Genomic DNA, 19939 nt, shown 5'->3' with positions numbered 1-19939 from the left:
TCAGTGAAGTAAAGAGGGTTAGACTATTTAGGTCAAAGGATGGGGAAAGAGCGATGGTTGAAATAATCCCAAATTTATCAGTAATTATGTGTAAGTGCACAAAACACTAATTTCTTTTGAATTGCTGCGTGATATAGACATTACAGACTTGCTAACAAAAATTTAGGCTTTCTTTTACTGAAAAACATTTAAACAGTCTCTATTTTACTATGTTGAAACATGAGTTTATGGGTATTTTTTTACAGAGAGACTTCCGTTCTGATTTTTGTAGAATATGTCCTTATTGAGCGAAAGAAAACATGAAAATGTTGGTAGAGACTGCAAATACCACCCCTATATACAAACATAGTAATTTTTTTTTCATCCACAATAGTATCAGAAGGTGTCAGTAGCCTCAGTTTGTGTGTAAAGACTCAGGAATCTCTCTAATCCCTTTGATCTGAGATAGGGTGTCTTCTCTGGATTATCCACCGATTGGGTTATCCACACTCTTCCTCTATAAAAGGGGAATCTGAGGCAGAGGTTAGTTCATTTTCCAGCAAGCTTCAGGCTGCCTGCATCTCAGGAGTGGGTCCGAGGACAGTTTGAGAACAAACCTGCATTGACCAGTTTTCCAAGCCAGCTTCTTCTGGTGAGTGTAGAATCCATTTGGATGGCAAGAGTGTTCATTTATATACTTTCTTTTGTAAAATCTCATAAATTAGTAAGGAGTAGCTCTTAAAATAAGAGCTACCTTGTTAAAAGTTATTTCTTTGGTGTTAGTTTTAAGACATCTTCAAGGTTTTGTATAGTTTTGTGTACAAAGCTTTCTTGGGATAATGGGCCAGATTTTTTTTTTGTCTTTTTTTTTTTTTTTTTCCTTTTGAGGGCCACTCCTGTGGCATATGGAGGTTCCCAGGCTAGGGGTCCAATCGGAGCTGTAGCCACCGGCCTACACCGGAGACACAGCAACGCGGGATCGTCTGCGACCTACACCACAGCTCACGGCCACGCCAGATCCTTAACCCACTGAGCAAGGCCAGGGATCGAACCTGCAACCACATGGTTCCTAGTCAGATTCGTTAACCGCTGAGCCACAACGGGAACTCCTAGATTTTTTTTTTTAAAAACCAAAAATCACTATGAAGTAGAAGTGGTATTTGGCCATTCGCTGTTTGTATTGTTCTCTCTGAATTTTTTTTTTATACACAAATTGTTTGGTCTTTTTCCTTTCTTTTTAAAAATTCAGTTCTTGGAGTTCCTGTAGTGGGTGCAGCAGGTTTGGAACCTGACTAGTATCAATGAGGATGCAGGTTCGATCCCTGGCATTGCTCAGTGGGTTAAGGATAAGGATCCAGCATTGTGGTGAGCTGTAAGCTGTGGCAGTCGCAGCTCGGATCCTGGTCCTGGTGCGCTGATCCCATGCTGATCCCACGTTGCTGTGGCTGAGGCTAGGCTGGCAGCTGCAGCTCAGATCTGATCCCCAGCCCTGGGTACAGAATTCAGTTCTCTGCTTCAAATATGTCTTCAGTTTGGCCTTCCCCAACTTCTTTATCATCAATAATTGTCATTCATTAATTTCTTTCCCCCTTCTTGTCTCTTCCTTCCTCTGTCTCTTCCTCCAGATCTCCATGTTTCTCTCTCTCTCTGTGTTGACTTTATTATCACAGCACTTAATCATACCTAACACCATAATAGACAGCCTTTAGTCTATAACCCTTTTCTCTCATCGAAATTAAAATAACCTGGGGCAACGACTTAAGTGAAATTCTGAATCATGGATTTTATATAACTTGGCATGTAACAGGTGCTCTCAGCTATAATGGAAAAAATAAAAATCATTAAAATGAACAACAACACCCCCCCCCCCCGTCCCACCCAGGTGCTCTTTAAATAGGAGGGTCAAGTAATTTCCCTTCCAAACTGAGACATCTTGAGAGAGATGTCAAGGGATAGTATTAACAATTATGGCAGGATAACATGAGTGAAATTATTTTTAGTTTCCCCCTTTAAAAGTATCTTCTGAAGACAGAAATGACAGATTTAAAAGGGTGTGCTGATTAGGTTTACATTTTAAACAGATTATTGTGACCTGAGTCCTAAATAAAGGATTACAGAGAAAGGATTTAAAATCATAGTGACAGGAGTTCCCTGTGGCTGAGGTGGGTGATTCAGGTGGGTGGCTCAGGGGTAACAAATCCTACTAGGATCCATGAGGACTAGGATCCATGAGGACGCCAGTTCAGTACCTGGCCTTGCCCAGTGGGTTAAGGATCCAGCATTGCTGTGACCTGTGGTGTAGGTGTAGGTCGTAGACATGGCTTAGTTCCTGCATTGCTGTGGCTGTGGTGTAGGCCAGCAGCTATAGCTCCAATTTGACCCTGAGCCTGGGAACTTTCATATGACACAGGTGTGGCCCTAAAAAGACATACAAAAAAATCATAGTGACGATTGAAGCTTACCATAAAAGAGGTCATATCATTATATAAGTGCAGATGAGTCCATTTAGTAGAAAAAATTAGAAAGCATTTTTTTGAGTTTGAATAGTTTTTTTTCAAAAAAATGTATCTGAGCACTTCTAAGGGCTGAGTGAATAAGTATTTCAGTGAAAATAGTCAAGTCCATATTAGTCTCCCTTCCTTTTTCCAGCTTAGAAAAATCAATATGAAATAAAGAGATGATAATAATATATACTTAAAAATTGGGAAAATTAATGGGGAGATAGAGTGATATGGATTTGGATGACTGGGTCAGGAAAGGTCATTCTATGGAAATGGTGTTTTGCAGGAAAACTGAAAGGTGCTCAAGATTGATCCAAGGACAGCAGCCACTCCAGAGGCAGCAGCAGTAGCAGTAGCAGCATCGCTAGAAGGGTTCTTCCTGCAGCAGCTCAGGTTTTCATTGCAGGACCAGGACCAGTTCAGTATGCATTCACCCCTGAGATCTCTTTCATCTTCCTCAGCTGTGGGAAATCAGGCTGAAGCAACAGAGTTCGTGATGGAGACAACTTTGAAATCTGTTCCTTTGAAGAGGAAAAAGAGAATAAATGAGCAATTCCATAAACTCTTTATTGGTGGCTTGTGCTCCAGAACCACAGAAAAAAGTCTGAGGAACTATTACCAGCAATGGGGAAAACTTACAGACTGTGTGGTTTTAAGGGATCCTTCAAACAAAAGATCGAGGGGATTCGGTTTTGTAACTTTCTCATCCGTGGCTGAGGTTGATGCTGCCATGGCTGCCAGACCTCATTCAGTTGATGGGAAAGTGGTTGACCCCAAACGCGCTGTTGCAAGAGAGGAATCTGAAAAGCCAGGGGCTCATTTAGCTGTCAAGAAGCTGTTTGTTGGTGGAATTAAGGAAGATACTGAGGAACATCATCTTAGAGATTACTTTGAGAAATACGGAAAAATTGATACCATTGAGATAATTACTGACAGGCAGTCTGGAAAGAAAAGAGGCTTTGGATTTGTTACTTTTGATGACCATGATCCTGTGGACAAGATTGTGTTGCAGAAGTACCACACCATCAATGGTCATCATGCAGAAGTAGGAAAGGCCTTGTCTAGACAAGAAATGCAGGAAGTCCAAAGTTCTACAAGTGGAAGAGGGGGCCACATTGGTTTAGGAGATTCTTGTGGGGGTGGTGGAAATTTTGGAGCAGGACCTGGAAGGAAATATAAAGGAGGATATAATGGTTATGGAAGAGGCCCTGGACTGGGGGATGGCTATTATGGATATGGAGGAGGACCTGGAGGTGGCAATTTTGGAAGCTGCCCTGGTTATGGAGGAGGAGGATATGGTGGTGGAGGACCTGGATATGGCAACCAGAAAAGGGGCTCTGGAGGTAGCAACTATGGAGGAGGAAATTGTGGAAGTGGAATTTACAATGATTTTGGAAATTATAACCAGCAACCTTCTAATTATGGTCCAATGAAGAATGGAAACTTTGGTGAGAGCAGGAACATGGTGGCTCCATATGGTGGAGGAAATTATGGTCCAGGAGGCAGTGGAGGAAATGGGGGTTATGGGGAGCCAAGACCATATTGAGCGTTTTCCTATTTGCCATGATCTTCACTGTATAACTAGGAGAGGATGAAAGCCCATAGGTAACTGAATAACTTTAGGTTATTAAAATTAGGTTAGTCCAGTGGTCACTCTTGCCTCTTCACCCTGCTCGGACTGGGAGTGGGTATTTATAAAATGTTTATAGCACTGGGAGCCCCAGACCCTACATTTATGTTTTAATAAAGTAATTCTAAAGGAAAAAAAATGTAGTTTGTCCTCTTTTGTCTATAACTTTTTGTGCTTTTATTGATTTTTATTTTTATTTTTTGCTTTTTTAGGGCTACAGGTGCCACATATAGAAGTTCTCAGCCCAGGGGTTGAATCGAAGCTGCAGCTGCCAGCCTATGCCACAGCTGCAGCAGCTTGGGATCCCAGCCGCATCTGTGACCTACACCACAGCTCACGGCAATGCCAGATCCTTAATCCAGTGAGTGAAGCCAGGGATCAAACCTGCATCCTCATGGATACTAGTTGGTTCATTTCCACAATGGGAACTCCAACTTTTTGCACTTTTAATTTTTGCCTTTTAAATATTTTTTCTAGTTTATGAGGTCACTGACTGACAACAGTACTTTTTGAGGAGTTCTTATCAGGTCATATAAGAATGATATAGCACTTTGGGGAAAAGATGCAACCTAGTAGCCCAGCACTAGAGGCCAAGATGGAGAAGATCTCCATGCCACCATGACCTTGCCCTTGGTGCTGTGGTAGACTGGGAGGAAGGTGACCCAGACAGTGCAGAACACCAGCATGCTGAAGGTCAGGAACTTGGCTTCATTGAAGTTATCAGGCAAGTTCCTGACAAGGAAAGCCAAGGAGAAACTCCCCAGGGCTAAGGAGCCCAGGTATTCCAGGATAGAGTAGAAGGCATTGACGGAGCCTTTGTTGCACATGATGACGAGGCTCTTGGGCTCAGAATGAGTGTCTATCTCAAGGAAAGGGGGAGAGGTTCCCAGCCAGACTCCACAGATAATCACTTGGGTCAGGGAGCAGATGGGAATGACACAGTTAGAAGTTCCTGTTACTAGCAATCTCTTCATGGTTCCTCCTGGTTTCATGGCCTTGAATGCCAGAATGACAGTAAGAGTTTTGGCGGAAACAGTGACAACAGCCACAGTGAACGCAGCTGCAAATGTGATTTGTCTGAGTATGCATGTGGCTGTGTTGGGATGGCCAATGAAGAGTAAGGAGCAGAGGAAGCACAGGAGGAGGGAGATGAGAAGGACATAATTGAGAACTCTATTATTTGCCTTGACTATAGGGATGTCTCTGTGCTTCACAAAGACCCACAAAACCCCAGCGTGATGACACAGAAGCACAGAGCCGTGCAGGCCAGTGACATCCCCAGAAAATCATCAAAGCTCAGGAAGGTCAAGTCCTTGGGGAGGCAGTGATTTCTCTTCCTATTTGAATATTCTTGAGCTAGGCACTGGATGGAACACTGCTCTGCATCTTGGGAAAAATCAATGACAGTGTTTCAGTTTCACAAATGCTTCACTATGGACTTGTTTTTAACGTGGTCATTATGCATATATACTGCCTCTTATGTCATCTCAGATACCAGATAAAGAGTCTACTTTCATAACCTAGGAAGAATGCTTTCAGCTACAGTGAGACAGCCTGGATCTTCAGCGTGTGGTTGGCTCATCTTGGGGTTCAGTGATATCACCAAGGACATGAATTCTTCCCAACGCTTTTCCCTGCTGTCCCCAATGTCTTCCTCATGCTAAGTATTCTATTGCCATGGTTTCTATAGTTTTCCTGGTGAAGTCAAAGATTTCCTTCACACCAGTCAGAATGGCCATCATTAACAAGTCAATAAATAACAAATGCTGGAGAGGGTATGGAGAAAAGGGAACTCTTCTTCACTATTGGTAGGAATGTAAATTGGTACAACCACTATGGAAAACAGTATGGATGTTCCTCAGAAGACTAAATATAGAACTGTCATATGATCCAGCAATACCCCTTCTGGGCATATATCCAGACAAAACTACAATTCAAAAAGATATATGCAGCACCCCTATGTTCACTGCAGCACTATTCACAATAGCTAAGACATGGAACTACATAAACGTCCATCAACATATGAATGGATTATGAAGATGTGGTACATATACACAATGGAATACTACTCAGCTATAAAAAGGACAAAATAATGCCATTTGCAGCAACTTGGATGCAACGAGAGATTCTTATACTAAGTGAACTAACTCAGAAAGAGATAAGTACTATATGATATTGCTTATATGTGGAATCTAAAATATGGCATAAATGAACACATTTGCCAAACAGAATCAGACTCATGGACATAAAGAACAAACTTGTGGTTGACAAAGGGGATGGGGGAGGAAGTGGGGTGGATGAGGAGTTTCAGTTGGTAGATGCAAACTATTATCTTTAGAATGAATAAGGAATGAGGTCCTATTGTACAGCATGGGGAACAATATCCAGTCTCTTGGGATATACCATGATGAAAGATAATATGAGAAAAGGAATGAATAGATATATGTATGACTGGGTCACTAAGCTGTACAGCAAAAATTGACACAACTCTATATATCAACTAAACTCTAATAAAAAATATTTCTTTTTTTAAATTTTACAGCCTATGGAGGTTCCCAGGCTAGGTCTAATTGGTGCTACATCTGCCAGCCTATGCCATAGCCACAGCCACAGCAATGTGGGATCTCAGCCGTGTCTGTGACCTACACCACAGCTCATGGCAACACCGGATCCTTAACCCACTGAGCAAGGCCAGGGATTGAACCCGTAACCTCATCATTCCTAGTCAGATTCGTTTCTGCTGCACCACAAAGGGAACTCCCCTAAAAAAGATTTCTTTATTTATCCTCTTACAGAGAAAGAAACTTTACCTCACCCTCCTGGGGCATCCTATTTTTATCATTACCTTAATTTCTACTGGTTGCTTTTGGTGTCTAACTTGATCCCTGGTAGAACAAATCTTTCCTCATTCTACTTTGCCATTTTGCTGTGACCATTCTTGTACAATTTTTCCATATAATTGTTGAAAATAGTTTGATGGAGTTGGAATAATTTGGATTCAGAGAGGATTGGTATTGCTGTTATATATTTATTTGGGGCGGAAATATTTTAATTATTGAAGAATAAGGTGAATTTTAAACAATTTTCCATTAATTTACTCCTTAAAGCATGGTTTCACTTTTTTGTAAAGTGGCAGGTAATAAATATTTTCAGCTTCTCAGGACATACAGTCTCTGCGACACTTACTCATCTCTGTTGTCACAGCACAAAATCAGTCCTAGACAATATGTAAGTTAATGGGCATGACAGTTTTGATTACATTTTATTTATAAAAATAGGTGATAGCCTACTCCTCCATTAAAGGTCCTATTATTTTTCATAGTGAATTCTCATGCAATAGTATATAATTCTAAAACAATCATAGTAATTCTCAGTCACATTTATTTTCCCCAGATACTCATTCCCTCTTCATAGAGCCAACCGCCCCTGGCCTCTCTCTATTTTTCCAGAGCACACGTAGCACAAACAAACGTGTATGTTTTATTGTGGGTCCCCTGTCCTGTGTTCTTTTATATCTCTTTCTTGTTTTAAACATTTACTGATGCTGCAAATCCTTTAGTGAGTTCATGAGATAGGGAAGTCTTTTTATTTTTTTCTTTTTCTTTTTTTTATTATTTAATGAATTTTATTATATTTGTAGTTGTACAATGATCATTACAATCAATTTTTATAGCATTAGGGAAATCTTTTTTAAAAATTAACTTATTCATACCTGAGAATGAATAAGAATTCATAGCTATGTATCTGCCAAGTGGTCGAAACCTGATGAATCCTACTATTAAGATCACTGTATAGCACAGGGAGTTATATCAATCTCTTGGCATAGAATATGATGGATGATAATATGAAAAAAAGAATGGGTTACTTTTCTATACAGCAGAAATGGGCACAACATTGTAAATCATTTATACTTTAATAAAAAAGATGATTGGAATTGCATAGTATTTATGGAAGAATTCTAATCCTTACAACATTCTTTGTATTTTAGAAAATATAAGCACTATTTAATTAATCTGTCTGCATTTCCTATTTCATAATAATATCCTTTTTAGCCTTACTTTTAAAAAATTGAAGTATAGTCGATTTACAATGTTGTGTTAGTTTTGGGTGTACATTAAAGTGATTCAATTATATATTTATGTATATATATTCATCTTTATATTCTTTTTCAGATTCTCTTCCATGATAGGTTATTATCAGATATTGAGTATAGCTCCCTGTGCTACATAGTAGGTCCTTGTTGTTTATCAATTTCATATACAGTATTGTGTATTTGTTAATTCTAATCTCCAGTTAATCCCCTCCCCCTTTCCCCTTAGCTAACCATATGTTTGTTTTCAACACATTTTACTTTGATAGTTGTCTTCAAGTTTCTGTCTCATGCAATAGCGACTTTTAGGCGCTCTAGGTTGTGATTTCAATTAGGATGTTGTGTTATTTTTCTTTTTTACATGCTCCTCTCCTATATTGAAGTATCCCAGAGGTTAGGGTCCTGGTGCTACTTAATTATATACACACTTGGTAACTCTCACAGTGTTCCAGACCTAGTACAAATTATTTCTATAACGATTTATATGTACCTACTGTGTGCTTCTCATCTGCCTGTGAAAGTATAGGTCTCAAGCTTTCAAGGCACCCTGCCTGGATGATTCATTCTATAGGTTATATTTTATGGCAGACTTCAGCCTGGTCCCTGATGAGACTTCAGAGTGAGATTGTCCTTTGGAATCAGTGCCACAGTGGAGCCTGATTGGAAGGGCACAGGCAGACAAGAGATTACACATAACTGGGAAACAACGGTGATTGAAATATGGATATGTTGAAAGGGTGAGTGAAGGCATGCCTTGAGAGAGATGGAACGCTATGTTCTTGTTGCCAATCGCCTTGGTTTTCTTTTTATTGGGAAATAATTTACACGGCGGAGTAATCATCAACTAGTTACATGTTTCCTACCTGTCTGATTGGAAATTTCTCTCCCTGGGCAAAAAACTCAAAGAAAGCATAAATGGGCTTTCCTTCCTCTGAAATTTTCCTGAATCCTGGAACGCAGCTCTGGCTGCACACAGATTGAGGGGTCTGAGGGGGAAAAGAGAATCACTGGTCATAATTTTACACACTCTGAGCAGCTTTGGAGCATGACTGTATTTCTCGCCTCATAAGAGAGAACTTTAATCTTCAGCAGAAAGTCATCACTGGGTCTCCCCCAACCTCCACCGTTGATATGATATACACCCTCAATTATGTGTTACTATGGTTACTGTTCCTCTTTTAAAATTTTTTATCAAATAGTTCCAAGATATCAAATCAGTTTTACTTCATATGTCAATGACAACATCCCCTGGGGTTTTCTCTCCTTTATGATGCATTTTATCCAACATCTTTCGAATGCAGGCTTCTATATAGTAATGACTCTGAGAACTTGTGTGCCTGATGACATTCTTATCATGGCTTATTACTTAGAGTGATGACATTAGTTTCTAGATGAAAGAATCCTGTGATGTGATAATTAGGCACACTACTAAAAATATCTAGGAGTTCCTGTCGTGGTGCAGTGGTTAACGAATCCGACTAGGAACCATGAGGTTGAGGGTTCGATCCCTGCCCTTGCTCAGTGGGTTAAGGATCCAGCGTTGCCGTGAGGTGTAATGTAGGTCGCTGACGTGGCTCGGATCCTGTGTTGCTGTGGCTCTGGCGTAGGCTGGCAGCTACAGCTCCGATTGGACCCCTAGCCTGGGAACTTCCATATGCGGCGGGCGCGGCCCAAGAAATGCCAAAAAGACAAAAAAAAAAAAAAAAAAAAAAAAAAAAGAAAGAAAGAAAAAGAAAAAAGAAACAGATTCACAGACACAGAGAACAGACTTATGGATGCAAAGATGGGAATGGTGGGGGAGGGATGAACTAGGAGTGAGGGATTAGCAGATGCAAACTATTCTATATAGAATGAATAAACAACAAGGTCCTACTATATAGCACAGGGAACTATATTCAATGTTCTGAGATAAACCATAATGGAAAAGAACATGAAAAATTATATACATATATATCTGAATCACTGCTGTATAGCAAATTAATTATATTTCAATAAAAATTTAGGTACAGAGCATTACTTTAATATAAATCACTCGCAAAATCACCTGGGATTGTTCTACTGTGGAAAAATTAAATGAAATCTCAGTCAGTGTTTTGAGAAGCTAAGGAGAATGAAGGTTGATGACTGGATGGTATGCAAGAAAACAAAGGAACATGGGAATGGTGTCTACAGAACAGTGCTTAAAAACTGTAATGCAGTTGTGTTTACCATGCATCTAAACCTAGTAAGGTCTCTGCTTGTACATGATTAGAACTTAAGGCTATCAGGATCAGTGGAGGGATATATTTGTTATGTACACACACACACACATTAACTTCATAACTCCATTCATTTTATTCATTTTATTGCTGCATGAAAAGATATACTCAAATTTAAAAGCAAGAGCTTATCCAAATCTGATTTTCCCATAAGCATTAGCTCAGAATATGTGTGGGAAAGATGTCAGAGAACAAAATTGAGATGTGAAATATGAATTGAAGGATGAGTCAATCCACTCTCATTCAGGATTTCCTTATCGTCTAGCTCCATACCTGAAAAACTTTCACACCTTTTTGAAACCAATAGGCTATTATATCATGTCTTCATTGATGACCCAGCTTTGACCACATGGAAGATTGGAGACAAACTCTTATACTTTAATCATCAGCCCAAGACCAGCAGGAAAATTCACAGTGTTCTGGATATCATACTGTGACACATGGTTCTGGGTTCTGTTTTTCATTTAAGGTTATATGTCCCCAGCGCTATTGGTAAATTGAATTTTCCTTAAGAATGGGTGAAGCTGGAGAGGAGGCATGATTTGGAAATGAGGCTTGCACTCAAATTAGATGTGGAAGGCACATACCCACCAAGCAACATTTTCCCTCACCTCTCACCCTCAGGTTTCTTTCTGGTAGAATTTGGTTTTGTTTCTGTGTTCACCATCTCAAGGGCTCAAGTGAAATGAACTCTTCTCCTACCCTTGAGAGAAATGGTGGAGTCTTTGGAGCCAATCAGAAAATTCTAGGATGGTGCCCCGGGGGTGGCTTAGACACTCTGACCAATAACTCTGCTCAGAGCTCCTTAGAAGCAAGTTTTTATACTTAAAAAAGGAGAGCACAATATAGTGGTTTTTCTCTTTGTCTTTGGACTTGTTTTTGGTGAGAATGTGGTTGTCTTGTTACAATGCATGGGTCAACTTATGCATATAAACATTCAAAATTTTGGATTTTAATGAATTTTTGATTCAACCAGTTAATCTTTGACCTCTGGGGCTCATGCAATATAATGTTGTTGTGGGAAATAATAAACTCCTTATTGTTCAGGAACCTATTAATTCTCAAATTACTTGTAGCAGAAATATTGTAAATAATCCAGAATCATGTCTTGGGAAGTCATTTTGGCAAAGTCACCTACATTTCTGAGTCAAGACTAAATAAACTCAAAGTTGCACATCAAATATTATTATTGTAAGTAAAAATAGAAATTAGATGGTAAATTAAATTTTCTGACATAGATTTTTACATGTGATTATTTGCCTTTCTCTAGATATTGAATTTTTTTTATTAGATATGTTTGTGTGATTTAATCAACAAATTTGATGTATTTTTCCCTTGTTCATCAGGACAGGTGGTCATAAAATATATTCTATATGTGGGTTGTGGATTTAGGCACACAGAGTGAAAATACAGTCAAATCCATTTATAGCCTAGGAATATATTCTGAGCTTATAAGCATCATCATTATTCCCACATTTAAAAATGGGAAGACAGTCCCCAATCTCATGATCGTTGCAGGTTTTGCAAGAATAGTTGTATCTGAAAATTCATTTCCCAGCGTCATGTTTAGGTATAACGTAGAACCTATTTCTGTTTTCAGCAAAAGCCTTTCTTGGCACTTTTGGCCACATCATGTACAACAGTCAGATATGGTTATTACGTCAGTATTTTCTGACATTGCATAAATTCCAAGGGAAAGTACAGATTTGGCCAAATTTGATCTCCCTCTGTTTTGTTATGAGTTGTTTTTTGATATTCTACAGCATTTCATCCTACCTTAGAAAATATATCTTTAATGATATTTCTACTGGGGTGTTGGTCTTTTGCTTATTTATTCATCATATGTTATATAATAGTTATCTGAGCCCATCATAATTTTGGCAGTTACTTACCCCCAGTATCTGTTTTGCCATTTAATTGTGTCATGGTGGAGAATTGTAAAGTGCCCCATTTCTGCTGTAAAATCTTTTATTTTTTGTGTTTCATTTAAGTCAATAATTTTTGTGACTACAATGTCTATATTGAATTTTTAAGTAAATGTTGTACGGAGATATGATTCACTTAACATAAAATTCAGTCCTGGAGTTCCTGCTGTGGCTCAGTGGTAACAAACCTGACTAGTATCCATGAGGACTCAGGTTTGATTCCTGGATTTGCTCAGTGGGTTAAGGATCCAGCATTGAGGGTTGCAGACCTGGCTCGGATCCTGTGTTGCTATGGCTGTTGCTGTGGCCAGCAGCTGCAGCTCCAGTTTTGTTTTGTTTTGTTTTGTCTTTTTGCCATTTCTAGGGCCGCTCCCGCGGCATGTGGAGGTTCCCAGGCTAGGGGTCTAATCGGAGCTGTAGCCTCCGGCCTAGGCAGTATCTGAGCCGCGTCTGCAACCTACACCACAGCTCACGGCAACGCAGGATCGTTAACCCAATGAGCAAGGGCAGGGACCGAATCCGCAACCTCATGGTTCCTAGTCGGATTCGTTAACCACTGCGCCACAACGGGAACTCCTGCAGCTCCATTTTGACCTCTAGCCTGGGACCTTCCATACGCCGCAGCTGTGGCCCTAAAAAGACCAAAAAAAAAAAAAAAATCCAGCCCTTTACAGTGTACAACTCTATGGTTTTGTACATTTACAGATTTGTGCAACCAGCACTGCTATCTAACTATCTAATTTTAGGTTATGTGTATCACCCCAATGTGAAATTCCAACCTATTATCAGTTTCTTTCCATTTTCCTCTCCTCCAACCCCAGCCACTAATCTACTATCTCTTTGGAGCTTCCTATTTTGGACAATTCATAGAAACAGGATTATGTCCATGGGCTTTGTGAGTGGCTTCTTTCACTTTGTTTTCTTATTGATTTTCTGTCTGGATGTTGAATTCACTTGAAATGGCTCATGTGACTATGGTGGCATAAAGAAATCCTTCAGAAATGTTTAGGAACTGTTGAGTCATGTGCTAGTTAAAATATTCTAAGTATGGGGAAGGGAGATGATGCATCTTGGCTTTCAGCCCTAAGAAAAAGTAGATGACATTGAGAATTAATTACATCTTTCCACAATGGTATATACAGGATGGTTTTTGCATTCCTTACTCACATACCTAGAGGAGAATATCTTGCCAAGTTGATGCACATCATCTTCAAAGAAGTAACAAAAATCTGTCCCAATGGCAGCTCTATCATCCAGCTAAATACCATCTCACCTCACTCATTGTGCCCTATAAACCTTTCTAGAACATGAAATCCTTTTAGTGAAAACAGAATTGGGATCTCCAGGAGATGCAGACCAACCCATGCTTTTTCCTTGGCAGGTAAATGTCCTTCAGATGCAGGTTATGAATAGACAATTGGTGATAATCAGGTTGCATTTTATTGAGATGCAGCATCATGATCACATTTTTGTCTAAAAGTCCACAAGATTAGGCACAAATGGATAGAGAGTTCTTTCACAATGGTTATACATGGATCTAATTACTAGGTGCATGTTGAGAATTCTGCCATTGGAGGCTTTACCTTCTAGTTATTTGTATTAGAAAGTACAGTAGAGAAGTTCCTGTTGTGGCTCAGTGGAAATGAATCTGACTAGCATTCATGAGGTCATAGGTTTGATCCCTGACCTTGATCAGTGGGCTACAGATTCGGTGTTGCCATGAGCTGTGGTGTAAGTTGAAGACATGGCTCGGATTTGGCATTGTTGTGGCTGTGGTTTAGGCCAGTGGCTACAGCTCTAACATAAGATGGTGTTATAAATTTTACTTCTGCTGTCAAACATAAATAAAAATATCATGAGAACATAGGTTATTTTATCCTTATTTTTTCCCATTTCAGTGTTCTTTCTTCCTTTCTGAAGTTCCAAGACACCTTCTTTTTTTCTTTTTTTTCTGTCTTTTCTAGAGCCACTCCCATGGCATATGGAGGCTCCCAGGCTAGGGGTCTAATTGGAGCTGTAGCCACCGGCCTACACCACAGACTCAGCAATGCAGGATCTGAGCCACGTCTTCAACCTGCACCACAGCTCACAGCAACGCTGGATCCTTAACCCACTGAGCAACACCAGGGATCGAACCCCCAACCTCATGATTCCTAGTCGGATTCATTAACCACTGAGCCACGATGGGAACTCCACAAGCCACCTTCTTTTATCACTTCTGTTCTCTTTGGAGAACTTCTTTTACCTTTTTTGATCAGCATATGTGCTGTTCAAACACATTCTCTCACATTCTTAAAGCAAATTCTCTTAGTTTTTCTTGTTCTGTAAAGTTTTTATTTTCCCAATATTTCTATTGAATATGGATTTGGTGTTGACAATTACTTTTTTTCACCACTTGAAAAAATATTTTGCCATAGCCTCCTTGCCTGCCTGCTTTTATCTCTCACAAGAGTCCTATCTTAATAAATTTATTTCTTGCCTATCAAAAAAAAAAGAAAAACTTTTTTGCCATTCTTCCTAACCTTTGTGATTTCAGATGAGAAATCCACTGGCATTTGAATCTTTGCTTCCCTATAGATAATTTGTCTTTTCTCCCTAGATGAAATTAAAATTTTTTTGTCATGAGATTTCTGAAGATTAATTATAATATGTCTTGGCTTGGTTTTGGGGAAGCCAGGGCAAAAGGCCTATTTGAGGTCAGGCCTTATTAAATCTGTAGTTTTATGACTTTTACCAAGTTTGGGATATTTTAAGATAATATTTCTTAAAATATTTCTCATCATCACAATCTTGTGTTTCTGTTTATGTGACTTTAAAGATATAAATATTACCTAATATGCTAACATCTCATAGGTCTCTGAGTCTTCTTCATTTTTTAAATCTATTTTCTCTTTTATGTTTTCATATGGTCGATTCTACTGATATGAACTCAAATTCACCAATTCTATTATCTGCCACCTCTAATTTAGTATTGAGCCATCTAATGACGTTTTTCTTTCAGTTATTATATTTTTCAGCTCAGCTATTTTTATTTTATTTTATTTTATTTTATTGTCTTTTTAGGGCCACACCTGCAGCATATGGAAGTTCCCAGGCTAGGGGTTTTATTTTATTTTTTATCTTTTTAGGGCCTATACCACAGCCACAGCAACACGGGATCCAAGCTGTGTCAGCAACCTACACCACAGTTCATAGCAACCCTGGATCCTTAACCCAATGAGTGAGGCCAGGGATCGAACCCACATCCTTACGGATACTAGTCAGAATCACTACAACTGAGCCATGATAGGAACTCCTTCATTTGTTTTTATATCTTCTGTTCTTTGCTGAAACTTTCCATATTTGTGTGTCAAGAGTATTTCTAATTTTTTTCCTTCAAACACTTTGTGATGGCCACCTTAAAATTCTCATCATTTAATTCCAAAATCTGTGTCATGTCAAGGTTGGCATCTTATGATTACCTGTGTTCTGGTTGTGATTTTCCTTGTCTCTGACATGATAAGTGATTTTCCTATTGTATTATGGACATTTTCATATTATATCGGGAGACTTGGGATCTTCCATTTTTGCAGGCACTCACCTTAGGTATATCAACAGATGCTGATATCATTTTGTGTGTCATGATTCCCATGACAATTTAGTTTTCAGAGCCCTTGGAGTGCTTGCTATTGTTCTACCTCGTTTATGCAGAGTTTGGAGGACACTCTGAAAATACAGCGTGGGCTCTCACCCTGTAGTTCAGGTTTTATACTTTTGGCATATTCTATTACTTCATGTTTGCATTACGAGGTGTCTACTCAGCACTTCTTGTGCAGCATTGAGAGTCCCTTTCTCCAGAGCCTTCCTCTCCAAGATTCTCCCTTCCTCTGTAATTTCGAGAATGAAGGATGCCCTTTGCCACCTCTGGGTGGGAATAGAAGTTCAGACTCCTACTCCATCTCCAGCAAGAAAAGAGAAAGGGGGGTGCCTCCATGGGTTTCCTGCTGCCACTGAATTGGAGGCAAATGTCCAAACTACCTTCTTAGTCTTCCTTGGTAGTAATCCAATAGCTATCTCCTACAACACCCGTTGGAAACAAAGGGACAGATTCTCAGCTCTGTCTGCTGATGTGTCATTGAATAGGAGAGCTCCCACCTGGGCTGCTTGCCGTTGCCTGGTGGGGGCATGAGACCAGGTATCTGGCTTGCTCTTATTGATGCTGCCACTGGGATAGCAGAGTGACTTCCTGGGTCACTTGATGCTGCTGGATTAGATAGTCAGTAGAGACCAGGTCAGCAGGCAGGAAAGTGCCCACCTGGGCATATGATGCTCTTTGGTGGGTAACAGGCATGAATACTTCCCAGTCAGTCCCCACTGATATCATGGAGAGGGTTGGTGTAGGATAGGGCAAGTATTGTCAAAAGTGTATCTGTTCTGAGATTCCCATGCCCCGATCTTTTGGTCAAAGGGAACAGGGTTTTTTTTTAGGATTCTTCTTGTTTGTTCGTGTCTGTTGCCAATCTTAGGCTGCAAGCTCCTCTGGTGATTAGTATGAGATAAACAGGAGAGAAAACCTAAAGACCTCATAGTTCTATCATTTCTCAAGTGCTGAGGTCCTTTGCCAGTCTGCCTTCCTCTTTTCATCTTTTGTACAATTGTCTTTTTGATTACTTTAAATTGTATTTAGCAGAGAGAATAAAAGAAACGAGAGTCTACACCATCTTGTCTAGAACTAGAAAACATATTTTTTAAAAGGTTTTAATGCTCTTAAAATATTTTCCACATTAAGGGAGATCTTTCTATTCTTTGAGTTATATATTAGGAATGTGTATTATATTTTGTCAAATTTATTTTGTGACAAAAAACACAGAACATAAAATTCACCCTGCCAATAAATAACAAGTGTACATTACAGTAGTTTCGATCACATGTACATCTACGTGCATCAGATCCTCAGAACCACCCCCCTATTCTGCATGACTGAAACTGTGCACCCATCAAACAACTCTCCTGCTCCCCTTACCCCATATACTGAAAACCATCATTCTAGTTTGTTTTTAGTTTGACTACTTTAGATACCTCATGTAAGTGGAATCATGCAATGTTTGTTCTTTTGTATGTATGTATGTATTTTTGTCTTTTGTATTTTTAGGGCCACACCCACGGCAAATGGAAGCTCCCAGGCTAGAGGTCGAATCTGAGCTACAGCTGCCGGCCTATGTCACAGCCACAGCAATGCCAGATCTGATCTGCATCTGCAACCTACACCATAGCTCATGGCAACGCCTGATTGTTAACCACTGAGCAAGGCCAGGGATCGAATCTGCAACCTCATGGTTCCCTCGTGGTTCCTAGTTGGATTGTTTCCACTGTCACAATGGGAATTGCTGCTTGTTCTTTTGTGACAGGATTAATTCACTTTGCATAATACCTTCAAGGTTCATGCATGCTGTAGCACATGACAGGATTTCTTTCCTTTTTAAGGCTAATGTTCCATTGTATGTATATACCACATTTTCCTATTCTTTCACCCCTTAATGTACATTTAGGTTGTTTCTATCTCCTTGATTTTTTTTTTTGCCTTTTTGTCTTTTTTAGGGCTGCACCCATGGCATATGGAGCTTCCCAGGCTAGGGGTCTAATCAGAGCTGTAGCCACTGGTCTATACCAGAGCCACAGCAATGCCAGATCCGAGCTGAGTCTGTGACCTACACCACAGCCCATGGCAACACCAGATCCTTAACCCACTGAGCGAGGCCAGGGACTGAACCTTCATGGTTCCTAGTCAGATTCGTTAAACACTGAGCCACAACAGGAACTCCTCCTTGATGATTTAATAATGCTGCAATGCATTTTCTCAAATGATTCCTGGTACTTATCAAGACTGGAAAAAAATTTTCATACAAATATTAGCTAAAATTTCTTTCTAGGAGTTCCCGTCGTGGCACAGTGGTTAACAAATCCGACTAGGAACCATGAGGTTGTGGGTTCGATCCCTGGCCTTGTTCAGTAGGTTAAGGATTCGGTGTTGCCATGAGCTATGGTGTAGGTTGCAGATGCAGCTCAGATCCCACATTGCTGTGGCTCTGGTGTAGGTTGGTGGCTACAGCTCCGATTAGACCCCTAGCCTGGGAACCTCCATATGCTGCAGGAGCGGCCCTAGAAGGGGCAAAAAGCCAAAAAAAATAAATAATAAAAAATAAAATTTCTTTATGAATTCCTGAAGTATAAATATTTGTTCTTCTACAGGTAAATCTTGCCTAATTATGATTTGTATTGATTAATTCATTAATAATTAAAGACTTTTGCATCAAATATTTTATTATAATATTTTTTTGTGTGCATGTTTAGGAAGTTTGGATTTTCCCAATTCTTGAATACTTACTAAAGTTTACTAGTAAACATTTAGTATAGGAAATATCTTCCTAGATATGAGGCAGAAAGCAGAAAAAATAATAATGCGATCGATATATTTAACTACAACAAAAGAAAACTATATTTTATGAAACCATTTTTACATACTCTTTGTTTATGTTAGAATAACATTTATTAATGAAAATAAAGTTTGATAAACAATTTTGAAATAAAATGATATCTACTGACAACTTGAATGAAATATGAACATGTTCCAAAACGCTGCCATCAATTTCTTCATTTGTGAAATGGAGACAGATAATAGCAACTTCCCTATGGATTGCTGTGAAAATATTCATAAAATGCTTGTTACTAGGAACTGTGGAAAGTAATATCCTATTCATTTTTCCATCAGCGTGATTATAGGATTTTTTCTAAATGGTTGAAATCTGTGGTTCTCAAAATACATTCTATTTTTGCAAAGTGAACCTTTTTAAAAGTTTTTCCTAGAGTTTGATAATCCCTTTAAAATATAAATTCAGGTTTCTGTGTGTGTGTGTCTATACATATAAAACTCAAATAATACCTTATGCCTTCTGAAAAGCTACATCCCCCAGTCCTTACTGTGACCCCCCACAAAAAACTTTGTTTTCCGTAACTCTGTATTTCTAAATTAGCTACTTATATATTTTTCAGCTTTTTTTTGTTTTCTTCTCCGAAAAATATGGGTATATAGTTCTCTTATTATCTTAAACCATAATTCTCCTTGCATAATATAATTATATAATAAATTAGGATAAGTCAAAAGTCAATGTCTATTGTTTTATTATCTAAATATTTATCATTTTGTGATATATGAATCTGATCTAGATGCATCGTGTAGGATATTATGAATACATTCTCTTTCTCATTTTTTCTTTGGATGTTCAAACCGATAAATTCTCATTTCTTTGTTTTATTCCTATCAATTAATCACTGGTCCATCTCCCTCCAGCATAGATTTAAATCTCTTTTCAGTAGATTCAGATGCATGAGACAATTCATCAGATTTTAGTTTCTGCGTGGGACCATCCTTCTTCGGCTTGTATACACACACACACACACACACACACACACACACTTACTTGACCTATCTGGAAGGATAAAGGAGAAAATGATGTTTATCTCCAGACAAAAAAGGACTGGGAGATATGGGAGTGAGAATAGTACCACTGTTTGAAGAT

General features: G+C 39.1%; 2 pseudogenes; one reads left to right on the top strand and one right to left on the bottom strand.

Annotated features, from left to right (window-relative positions):
• LOC100737421 overlaps positions 1-4238 on the top strand; it is a 33649-nt pseudogene extending 29411 nt beyond the window's left edge.
• LOC106507291 lies at positions 4597-12384 on the bottom strand (annotated as a pseudogene).

The sequence above is a fragment of the Sus scrofa genome, chromosome 2, assembly GCF_000003025.6.
Source record: "Sus scrofa isolate TJ Tabasco breed Duroc chromosome 2, Sscrofa11.1, whole genome shotgun sequence".
Lineage (NCBI taxonomy): Eukaryota > Metazoa > Chordata > Mammalia > Artiodactyla > Suidae > Sus > Sus scrofa.
The sequence above is the reverse complement of the archived record's forward strand: the minus strand, read 5'-3'. Positions and strand labels throughout refer to the sequence as shown.